Raw genomic sequence first — 13239 nt, 5'->3', positions numbered from 1 at the left:
AGCTTCTGATATTGCAGATGAGGAAATCAAGCACCCAAAGTTATCACTTGTCCAAACTCCCTCATCATTGGTGCCTGAATTGAATCCCAAGCCTCTTGACTCCTGTATAGGGGTTTTCCCCCCCATCATAGTCATCATTATCACCATCATCAACATCTTCATCTTCATCATATTAGGTTTGTCAAGGAAGGCTATGAGGTAGAACAAAATAGTAATGACCAAGTTTATTTAGCCCAGATCTAGATATGCGTTGCATATTCTCAACCCCATGGAATGTTTGTAATGAAATAAACAAGAATGTTCATTAACTTATATCTCTGCTTTTGTGACATGTGTTTAAGACTTGACTCTGCTATTTTAAAGTCTTCAAGCATTTATTAATCACTGTTTTTTCTTCAATCTTGACATACTAAATGGATGATCTTAGGCAAATCTTTTAGCTTCTTTGTCATGTCTTGGATTCCTTACTTGTAAAATATGGGGGTCATAGATTTAAAACTAGAAAGGACCCTAATGAATATTCAATGTAATTTAATTTGAAAAATAAAGAAAATTGTCAAAGATCACATAAAGAATAAGGGGGGGGCAGGATTCAGATTCAATCCTTCTTACCCCTTTTTCTAAGACTTTAAAATCTCTAAAATATCTTCCAAGTTTAACTTTCTAGTCTAATGTATAAAGGATTAGGGAGCTGGAAAATATGGAATATAATGTTAGTTTCTTTTTTTAATGAAACAGTAAAATTATTTTATTTTTTCCAATTACATGTAAAGAATGATTTCAACATTCATTTTTATTAGATTTTGGGTTCCAAATTTTTCTCCCTCTTTCCTTTCCCAATCCAATGTAGGTTTTACATGTACCATCATGGTAAACATATTTCCATATTAGCCATGCTATGAATCAGAACAAAAAGGAATCAAAAAACATGAGAAAAAAAAACAAATGTTAAAAAGTAAAAATATTATGCTTTAGTCTTCATTCAGATTCCATATTTCTTTCTCTGGATGTGGATGGCATTTTCCATTATAAGTAATTGAATATTGTCTTTGTTCATTGTATTGCTGAAGAGAGCTAAGTCTATCATAGTTTATCTTCACACAATGTTATTGCTAATGTGTACAGTGTTCTCTCTTGGTTCTGCTAACTTCACTCAGCATTAGTTCATGTAAGTCTTTCCAGGTTTTTCTGAAATCTGCCTGCTCATGATTTCTTACAGTACAATAGTATTCTATCAAATTCACTAACCACAACATGTTCAGCCATTTCTCAATTGATGGGTATTCTCTCAGTTTCCACTTCTTTGCTACCACAAAAAGAGCTGCTATAAATATATTTTGTACAGTTGGGGCCTTTTCCCTTACAATGTTAGTTTTAAATATTAGCTTCAGGAGCTCTTTCAGGGAGAAGGGGAAGGAGAGTATGATTTGTAGCCCTTCCTCTATTCATATGTTTACTTTGTAGATGTTCAGGAAGTTGGCTCTGTAGGTTTATTTGCATAGTTGCTACAGGAGTATGGAACTTCTTTATGTGAAGAAGATAGTTCAGTATTAAAGGAGATACAGGAAATGAGAATTTTCTATAACTGAAAGGAATGCCCCACCAAGATATTGCCACCAAAATTCATTAGTTTCTTCCATCTCCCTAGACAAATCTAATAATGAAGATAGTAGTGTTAATGATAATGATGACAATGTTAAATGCCATTTATATAGTGCAATAAGGTTTGCAAAACACCTAATATACTCACTTTGAATATCTCAGTAAAGTTTGATATTAAGGTCATTATTATTTCCATTTTACAGATAAAGAAACTGAGCTTTTTAGAAGTAAATCTACTTGTCAAAGCAGCATAACCAGTAAATGTCAGAGGAAGAGACAAGCCTCTTCTGGCTACTCTACCACACTCAAAGTGACTCACCCAACAGTAAGCCCTTCTCAGGATTACTCTGTTACTCACCATGAAATATCACTCATTTGACAATTAACACTTCAACAAAACTCCAAATTGGAAGGATTCTAATCAATGATACTAAGTTAGTGTTTGACAATGGCTCAATTTTGGTTTATTTGTTTGCTTTGGTTGCAGGGATCTGTCCTTTCATTGCTTGGGCAGGGGAGGTCTCAGCTGAAGAGACTCTCTCTCCACCAAGACAGATCAACAACTAATGAGATGAAACAGTTGGCCATATATAGCCTGTGTGTATCAGAGACAACACTAATACTTGGGTTGTAATGATAACAGAGACTAGATCTCTAGCCCAGTATCCTACAGTGCTTCTCATGGAACCAAATAAATGGAACCATTAAATGGAACCAATGGAACAATGGAATCAATAAATAGTTCTCATGGAACTAAAAATCATTTATAAAAATGTTTTTTTCAAGAGCAAAAGGTTTTTGTACTAGTAATAAATATTTTTAAATGTCTATTTTTTCATATTGCAAATAATTTATAAATAAATATTCATATATTAAGGGTTTAATACTTAACATTTGTTTATTGCTGATGGGGAAATATAATTTAAAAAATCACTGACATTGATCATATGCTTATGTCTAACTTTTTTATAAAAAATAATGTGAGAAAATTTTTTTAAATGCTTTATTAAAAGCTGGTAAATTATATAGTTATTCCTTCCACACTTAGATTTTCCCCACTGTGGTTTTGATATATTGAGACTTGGCATGGGAATTTTGGGGGGGGAGTTTTGTAGAAGCCACAGATAACATGTGAAAGCCAGCAGATGACACAGAAAAAATTTAGAAACTCAGAAATATATAAAATATATATGTGACATTGCATAATATTTTATAATAGTTTATCTTCTAATACCATATATATGAACAATTTATTTTTTAATGTTAAAATAAGTAAAAAGTTAAAGTTTGTGAAAAGAATGCAATAGCCAGTGGATGACACATATTTTTACATGGACTTTTCACATCATGGAGCATTACATAACTAACCCCCTAACCCCCTGCAATGTGGAAGGGATAGTTATATTTATAGCATTCCCTTTATGTAGATTATTGATCAGAATTGTCAAAAGGAAATGAAATGAATATGGTATAATCTGTTCTTGAAGATCTGTTGACTATTATTGCCAATTTCTTTGCTTTGTCTTCATGACTATACCTTTATAAACATATCTTAAAAGTTTGCCAGGAATTAAGCTTAGTCTCACTGACCTGTAATTAGTAGACCCTATTTTCTTACCTTTTTTGAAAAAGTGCAGCCTTCTTTTCTCTTATATCCTATGATACCTCTCCTTTCCTCCATGATCTTTGTCAGAATCTGATATTGACTTGGACCTCACATAGAATTTAATTTGCCTTCTCTCACATTCTTACTTATTTTTGTACTACTTTTAGGTTAGCACTTTAGGATTAGGATTACAGTTTAGATCTGAAAGGAACTTTTAGATAGCATCTAGTCTAAGGCTTTCATTTACAGATAAGGAAATTAAGACCCAAAGGAAAAAGAAAAGAGTAGGTTGTCTAAAGTCTCACAGCTATTAAGTGGCAGAGTTGGGATTTGAACTCAGGTACTCTGCCTAAAAATTCAGATCTCTTTATCTGTATCTTCTCTCTGTGTATTCCACACCTCCTATTAAATGACAAAGTATATGAGAACTCCAGAGCAATGAGCATAGCATGCCAAAAAAAAGAGAAGAGGTTTTAAATAAATGCTTATTTAATGAATGAATACCATCAATTCATTTTCAATTCATGCCTGGTATGTTTTTCAGATCTTTTACAATCCTGGCCTTCCATCTTTGTATGTAAAGTGCAATTCCTTTTAAAATGTGCCTTCTAGAATAAAATGCAATACTCCTGATGTAATCTGACCAATGTAAAGTCCAATGAAATAATTATCTCCCTTATCTGGCCACTATATTCTTATTAATCCAATCTACACTCTCATCAACCTTTTTTTTAAAACAACTTTCAAACACAGAACACTGTTGAAATATTGAGCATATGATCAATCATTTCGTCCTCCCCATTCCAACACCCCTTTAATTGCCCCCCAGTCTTTTTCTATGAAAGCCATTGCACTAATAGTCTTTGTGGAGAATTCAATAGGGAATTAAAAAGGGATCAATAAGAAGCAGTTAAATTTTAGCTGAGATTACCATGGATCTATGATATGATAAAGCAACCCAAACTCCCTTGTTGAACTATACTTTTGCCCTCACCAATGACTTCATTGGTAATTTCCTAACACTACTGGTGAACTCAGGAATTCAAGGAAGATTAATGTTCCTGACTGTGACCAGAGATTGACTCCCTAGAAGTCACAAATCCAATGACTTTATTTATTTCCATGATGCTGAAACTTCACCTTTTTGTTACCCATGTGACATGCTCCTGCCTTGCCCCTTACCTGCCCTCTCTATTTTTCCCTTGAAATTTTCCAATAAAACTGGCTAGCTCATGTAATAACCTGAATTAGGTAAAGATGCTGAGGGACACTAGTTTGAATTACTTCTCCAGGGAGCTTCCTAACTTGGGTCCTCTGGAGATAATACCTGAACTCTCATTTATAAGTGATATAACCCTGGAACAGTTACCTAAACTAAAAATTTTCTCATCTGTATAATGAATATTATACTTCTAAAGCCTATATTACAGGATTTTGGGAAGGAAAGTACTTTTTGAATCTTAAAGTTCTATGTAAATATGGTATCAATATGTTAATAACCCAAGAGAATTCTCTAATGCTGAGAATTTTAGGCTCCCTTGGAAATTGCTGAGGGAGATTTTATATTGGGAGTGGGTGGGAAGCAGTGAGCTAGGGGCTAGGGTCATTTTTGATGCCTTAAATCAGGTTTTATATATATATATATATATATACCCCATATCCTTTCCTCATGAGATTAGTCACTGGGAGTAATGAGGGAATTCAGCCCCCTGACCCTTCAGATGCTATTTGACTCCGGGAAGTTCTGAAGAATCTTCTCATGTAGCTTATGATTTCATTGGTGGAGACACTCCCTCTGTCTGCCAGATCTCTACCTATACATGACTTCTGCACCTGTTTGATATTTATTTTTGTGCTTCCATTGAACCACAGAGAATCTACCTGTGTGACCTTGGACAAGTCACTTAGTTTTCCTGACCACAGTTTCTTCATTTGTCAAATGAAGGATTCAACTAAATGACTACAAATTCTTTTCTAACTCTAAATCTGTGATTCTAGAGCAACATGCTGCAGGACTTTCTCAAGGTCTTATTCTCTTTGAGTAAAGGACTTGGCTTTTCTCCTATTATTCCTCATACTTAACATCATTTCTGTTCATATATCACCTGGATCAGAGGTATATCATAGTCACAGCTCAAACTGGCTCTGCAAACTCCCTTATTAAAATTTCAGTGTAAGCATTTGCACCTTGGAAAATTGCAAACACTAGAAATCAGAATTTAATTTATTATTTTGTTGATTGCAGCTACTTAAGAAAGTGATAGAGAAAATGTTACTATTACATATTCAACTTAAGAGATTCTCAAGTGTTATTTTTGTGAACTGAATGTTAAACATGTATCAGCTTATATTCTGAATATTTTTTAAATCACTTATTCCTTGTAGTAAATACCATAAAACCCCAGCCTCATAATTTGGTGGATAGAGTGCTAGACCTGCAGGAAAACTTTTCTTCCTGAATTCAAATCTGATTTCAGACACTTATTAGCTATATGATCCTGAGTTAATCACTTAACCCTGCTTGTCCCAGTTTCCTCAACTGTAAAATCAGTTGGAGAAGGAAATGGCAAACCACTCTGGTATCTTTGCCAAGAAAACCCCAAAAGGGGTCAAGAAAAGTTGTACATGACTGAAAGGAAACTGAGCAACAATTACAAAATAGCACAAAAGAAACAGTATGTCTTCTCCAAATTTTATGATTTTTACCATATCTAAGGCCATTTGGGAGTAGATCAGGACTTTTTTGTGATTCAAAGTCTCTGTTCTTGTTTGGGAATAAGGTGTGGATCTTGGAAGATGAGATACAGGTACTCAAAACTTCTGAAATGCCTCAAGATCTATTAGGAATTCAGACCCAACCTTTTTCCCTTCCTCCACTCCCAGATTTTTCTCTCATCTTCAACCCTTCTGTTCTCCTCTGCAAGCCCTGAGAGCATATTGCATTTTAACACAAGGGAAATGGTTAAAAGGTATAAATAAATTAGGCTTGTCTTGTCTGAGCACTCAGCATGAGGTAGCATAAGACAGAGATTTTTGCTCATTATTCCATAATGGTTCAAAGCATGATACATTTCTGAAGTCTCTTCTGGTTTGCTTTGAATCTTCTGTTTAGATTTGCCTTTCTTGTTTGCTGTGATTGGGTATGTACTTTTGGAGATGAATGTCATAAAAATTCGAGACTCTTTGATGTTTCTAATATAGGACATGAATGTTCAACAGACGAAACTTATTTCAGGATTAACAAAATCACTATCAAATGCAGGAACACAATTAAAAAAACTTGTGTAACAGTTGCAAAAGGACTAGCACAATCATTCCCCTCCCTTTCTCCTCAATAAAAATCAGCCTTTGGGGTAATAAAAGATTATATACATTTAGGAGAGAATATAATTCTTTAGTCTATTAAGAAAACATCAAACTAAAATATTCTGACATTAAAAATAATGTTTGGGACATAGATGGCAAAATCATTCTGGCAGGGGCTGGGGTGCAGGGGAGGTATGGATGAAGACTTAAAATTACCTAAGTTAATAGGGGTTGCAAACTTCTAGGTAAATTCTACTGCTCTGGTTTCAGTGGAATGGAGAAGGATGACTAAGCAGAAATAGGGAGAATAATTCTTTTCATTTCTCTTGGGTAAGGGGACAGCTTGAGTTGGAAGGCAGAGAATACAAAATGTAATAACATTGTATTGTCTTCAGGTCCTAAATCTGTCCCATCAATTTTTATTGTTGCCAGAGAATCTAGGAATGGTCTTTTTACCCATTCTTTCCATCATCTATAATTCAGTGGTAGGAGTAAAGATTCCAATTAAAGGCATTAAGTTAAAAGTTAAGGGAAGTTTGGTGGCATAGTGGATAGAGTGGTGGACCTGGAGTCAGAAAGATCTGAACTGAAATGTAGTTTTAGTTCACTTAATTTATATTTGCTTTAATTTGTCATTGTTGCTCAGTCATTTTCTAGTCATGTCTGAATCTTTATGACTCCATTTTTGGGGCAAATATCCTGGAGTGATTTGCCATTTTCTTCTCCAGTTCATTTTACAGATGAGGAAACTGAGGCAAACAGGGCAAAGTGACTTATCCAGGGTCACACAGCTTGTAAGTATCTAGGCAGATGTGAACTCAAGAAGATGGATCTTCCTGATCCCAGGTCCAATACTATGCTTTATGGCATCACCTGGTCATGCCATGTATTGACTTAGTTTCCTCACTGATAAAATGGGGATGATAATAGCACCTAACTCCCAGGTTTTTGTGAGGATAAAATGAGATAAGAATTATAGAATTTAGCATAGTGCCTGCACATAGTGAGCTACTGTTAATGTTAGCTTTTATTATTACATATATATATATGTGTATATATATATATATATATATATATATATATATATATATTCTATTGACAGTCTCTATGGTCCCATCCAGTTTTGAGTTATACAATCTAAGTATCTTTTTCTTCTCTGCTTTAGGATTGATTTAGTAAGAAGTTAGTCAGAGTATAGGTGAGGGGCTACATGGAGTAAGCTTTCTATTCTATTCTATTGGGCAAGGTTAAATTAATTTACTCTCTTTGCAATCATTTGTATCATTTTTAATATATAAATATTTAGAGGAAAGAGGGGCATAAAGGATGAGGGTGTGGACTAAAGAAGCAATATTGTGTAAAGGGAATTGAATGCTGATGTAACTGAAATGATGGACAAATTGTTAATGATTTTGGAATTTATGACTGTTAAGTTTAGTTTTTTTAATCATCCTAAGCATATGAACAGTCTGCTACAATGGAAAAGAATGTGTTTTCCTTTAAATGTTAGTCCTGGAAAGATTTTGAGACCTAGAAATGTTTAGAATGCTAGGCAGCTCTGACATTAGAATATCTTTAGCTCTGAATTTATAGTTAAAAATAGGAATTTGGAGATAATTCTGGTTTAGTCTTAAATGTATCTTTAAATGACCATCTTTTTCTGAAAACAGGAATGAGGAGAACCTCAACTAGGAGAAAAGTTGTGAAGGGTAGACAGATTTGGAAATGTTAGAAAACTGAGAATATCATCTTAATTTCATCTTCAGCAAATACCAATTCATTTCATTTTACTATTTTTGCCTCTCTATAGGATAAAGGTGGAAGGTATCTTAGAATTCAAATCATCCAACTGCTTCATATTTTCAGAAGAGAAATTGAAACCAATAGAGGAAAAATCATTTAACTAGCAATAGGAACAGGACCTTAAGCTTAGGATTTCATTCATTCTACCATGTATTTTTGACAATCTGAAGGCATTAGTATTGATATTTTTCCTTTAGAGATAAGGACAAAGGGATTTGACCCAGTGGTAAATACTTCCTTTTAAGGATTTTACTCTTATGTCTTGAGTTCCTCCTCTGCCTCTTATGTTGATTCTAATCCTTCTGCTCTTTCTCCATGTTCTCTCATGTATTTCATTCACTTTTAGGACATTTGAAATCACCTCTACGCACATTATTTCCAAACTACTTTATTAAGAGAAGGGAGAAGAAAGACATGGTCATTAGAGTAAGAATTGAAGAGTCATAGGAAGTAACAGTGATGTTACTCCTCACTGTTTCCTGATTCCTGTCAATGCCACTCATGTTGCTGTATTATGGGTTAGTTATGACTAGATAGAGTGGTGGGATTGGGGTCAAGAAGGCTTAAGTTAAAATTTTGTCTTAGATAATTACCTTGTAACCCTTGGCAAGTCGTTTAACTTTTGTCTGTTTCCTCATGTGTAAAATGGGGATCATAATAGTGCCTCCCTCTCAAGGTTGCTGTGAGGGTCAAATGAGATAAGATTTGCATTAGCCTAGTAACTGACACATAAGAAGCCTTAATAAATGTTTGCTTCTCTGTACCACCTTTTCCCTACCTCCCTTTCTCCTTTTAGTGATCAGATAGCTAAGACAGGGAAGCCTTGACTCTTTCTGAGTTCCAGTTCACAACAGATCCCATGTTTCATATTCTTGTATTGTCATTACAAATTCTGACTAAAATTTTGCATTTACACTTGAGATCAGTCCTTTTGGAAATCGGCCTTGAATGTAACCTTGAGGATTATCTTGCTATATTCCTTTGCCTGCTCAAGGAAGAAATTAGATTGTATATGTACTCAAACTCCAAATTTCAGATTGGTTATAAATGTGAGGCTCTGTCAGAGTTTTAGAGAGTGGCAGGTTTTCAGCTTTTTGGTAGATGTTAATGTTCATTATTATATGTTATAAAATACTATTTATTTTGATTGAATGATTATTGTTGTATGTCCTTCATTTTAGAAAAGGATCAATGACATCATGGGGTGATGTCTTGACTTTTTTATTTATATTTATTTTATTTTTGTACAAATGATTTTATACATTATTAAAAATATTCTTGTTGAAGAGTAAACACAATACCCCATCCCCCCAAAAATATAGACCCTCATGAGAAATAAAGAAAAGAGGAAAAAGTTAAAATAAAGAAAATAATAATAATAGGGGCAGTTAAGTGGCACATTGGACAGAGCACTGGTTCTGGAGTCAGGAGCACCCAAGCCCAAATCTGGCCCCAGACACCCAACAATCACCCAGCTGTGCAACCCTGGGCAAGCCACCCCAACCTGCTTCCCTGCAAAAAAAACATAAAAATTATAATGATAACAATATTATTATTATTATTATTATTATTAGTAGTAGTAGTAGTAGTAGTAGTAGTAGTAGTAGTAGTAGTAGTAGTAGTAGTAGCAGTAGTAGGGGCAGCCAGGTGGCACACTGGACAGAGCACTGGCCCTGAAGTCATGAGCACCCAAGTCCAAATTTGGCCTCAGACACCCAACAATCACCCAGCTGTGCGACCCTGGGCAAGCTACCCAACCTCATCCTCCCCACAACCCCCCCCCCCCATAATAATAATAAATGTGCTTCAGTCTTTGCTCCAACACCACAAGTTCTGTCAAGGGTGGATCACATTCTTTAGGATAAGTCCATCACAAAAGCTACTTCCATAATTTTCCACTGTTGCCACTGCTGATTGCAACTCCCTCCATTCGTACTTCCCCACTACCATACACTATATTTTCTCTCTCCTTTCACTATGTCCATTTTCTTAAATGTGCTGTAGGGTAGCTGAGTGGCACAGCAGACTAATCACTGTCCTGGGGCCAAGAGGCCCTGATTCCACACACCATCCCTAAGGTCCAGCAACCACCAGGCCCTGTGGTCCCAGACAGGACATCCAATCCCAGCCCCTTGCAAGAAGTAAAAAAGAAAATGTGTTACATCTGACCACTCTCCCCCATAGTCCCACCCTTTCCTCCATCACTCACATCCCCCCATCCCCCGTCCCCCTTCTCTCCCTCTTATTCTTGATGTCTATACCCCCATTGATTATATATACTATTTCCTCTCCAAGCTACCTCTGATGAGAGCAAAGGTTCCCTTATTCCCCCTCACCTTCCCCCCTTCCATATCATTGCAATAGCTCATTGTAATTAAAAAAATTATTTTGTGAAATATCTTAGCCTATTCACCTCTCCTTTCTGTTACTCCCACATTACATTTCCCTTTTAGCCATTGACTCCATTTTTACAATATATTATATCTTCAAATTCAGCTCTCTCCTGTGCTTCGTCCATAAAAGCTCCTTCTACCTGCTCTATTAAATGAGAAATTTCATATGAGCATTATCAGTATCATTTTTCTATGCAGGAATACATGTAGTTCATCATCATCATTAAGTCCCTCATATTTTTACCCTGCTCCTCTGCTCTCTATGCTTCACCTGAGTCCTGTACCTGAAGATCAAACTTTCTGTTCAGCTCTGGCCATTCCGACAGGAACATTTGAAATTCCCCTGGTTCACTGAAAGTCCATCTTTTTCCCTGGAAAAGGATGTTCAGTTTTTCTGGGAAGTTGATTCTTGGTTACATTCCAAGCTCTTTTGCCTTCTAGAATATTATATTCCAAGCCCTACGAGCTTTTGATGTAGTTGCTGCTTAGTCCTGTGTGATCCTGACTGCAGCTCCACAATATTTGACTTGTGTCCTTCTGGTGGCTTGTAATATTTTCTCTTTCACTTGGGAGTTCTGGAACTTGGCTATAATATTCTTGGGGGTTGTTTTTTGGGGATATATTTCCAGAAGAGATTGGTGGATTCTCTCAATTTTTATTTTGCCTTCTGCTTCTGGGATATCTGGGCAATTTTCCTGTAGGAATTCTTTAAAAAATGAGGTCAAGGCTCTTTTCCTGATCATGACTTTCAGGTATCCCAATAATTTTTAAATTATCTTTCATGAATCTGTTTTTCCACATCACTTGTATTTTCAATGAGATGTTTCACATTTTCTTCTAATTTTTCATTCTTTTGGTTTTTCCTCGTAAAATCAGCAATCTCCTCCTGAGTTCTATTCTTTGTCTGAAGGATTTGTTTTCCTCAGAGAGCTTTCTTATCTCTTTTTGCATCTGGCCAATTCTGCTTTTAAAAGCGTTCTTCTCCTCAATAACTTTTTGAACTGTTTTATCCATTTGACCTATGCTGGTTTTTAACATGCTATTTTTTTCAGCATTTTTTGCATCTCCTTGACTAGGCTGCTGACTTCTTTTTCATGTTTTTCCTGCATCTCTGTTATTTCTTTTCCCAATTTTTCTTCTATCTCCCTCACTTGATTTTCAAAATCTTTTTTGAGCTCTGTCATAGCCTGAACCCAATTTCTGATTTTCTTGCAGTCTTTAGATGCAAGAGCTTGGACTTCCTCATCTTCTGACTATTTTTATCCTTCTTGGGATCATAGACAAAGTATTTCTCAATAGCATTCCTCTTTTTTTCTCTGTTTACTCATTTCCCCAGACTATGCCTGGTTTTGGGGGGTGCTTCCTGAGCTTTTGAGTATTATTGGAATACTCCCTCTACAAGGATCTCAGTGTGTGAAGCTCTGTCCTCCATCTTAGTCTGTGAATGACCACAAGTACACCCCTTTGCCACAGGGCTTAGGTGGCGGGGGGCTGCTGTTCTATGGAGGGCCTAGGCTGTGATCAGAATCTGTATGTGGTCAGAGCCCCAGAGTCCTGTTCCAGGGACAAAGGACAGACTTCAGAAGTCTCTCTCTACTCCCCTACATGACTGAGTACTCAAGGCTGAGTTGCTTGGGGACTCCTGCTTACCGGCTCCACCTGCTTTTGGTTCATGGTTATGGGCTGCCACGGCCACACTGCTCACTGAGTGCCCTGAGGACTGGGCTTCACTGCTCTCTCTGGCAGAGCCCCTCCCCCTCCACTGATCTTCCGAGTTGTGTCTGCTGCTCCATGAGTGTGGGTCAGGAAACTGCCCCTGCTGCCATGAGCTCAGGCTCCCAGCTCCCTGGGGTTGCCTCTGTCCACTCTGGTGGGCTGCCCCTCTAACCCCATGGAGCCAAGCTTTTCAACTGGCTTCCAGTTTACCTTGGGCTGGAGAACTGTCTCACTGGATCCCTCTGTGGGTTCTGTCTCTCGAAAATTTAGTTAGAGTCCTTATTTTATAAGTTTTGTGAGAGAGCACCCAAGAGAGGATCTTTTCCTGTGGTCATTTTGGCTCTGCCCTGCCCCCATGTCTTGAGTCTTGAGTGAATGGAAGTGAGGTAGAATTGCATAAAGTCATCAGCTTTACTTTCTTATCCAGAGTCATCTCAATCCATTGGCAAGACAGAATTCAAGATGACTGGTGATGGCCGGTGATAGTGCTTGGTCTTGATGTCTTTGATGTTTGAACAAGCTTTATATGCTCTACAGCAATTTCTTCAACCTCCATAAAAGTTATTGGAACAAAATTGTTCTCCTCCATGTATTTCTCTTGGAGAAGTCTTTATGTGTTTGACATATACACCCCTTTTACTTATCTATGGGTCTGAGGCTTGTCACTTATCCTCAACCTGGTTTAATTCTGCTGAGATAGTTTTACTGGGGTATGGTCAATGCATAAGCTATAGTTTTTTGGAGCCCCATGTGAGAGTTACTGGAGGTAGACAGCAAAAGTGGATGAATAGCTCAAAAAGGACTCAGCAAGCC

The sequence above is a fragment of the Macrotis lagotis genome, chromosome 1 (assembly GCF_037893015.1).
Source record: "Macrotis lagotis isolate mMagLag1 chromosome 1, bilby.v1.9.chrom.fasta, whole genome shotgun sequence".
NCBI classification, from domain to species: Eukaryota; Metazoa; Chordata; class Mammalia; order Peramelemorphia; family Peramelidae; genus Macrotis; species Macrotis lagotis.
Note: the sequence above shows the minus strand (reverse complement) of the source record.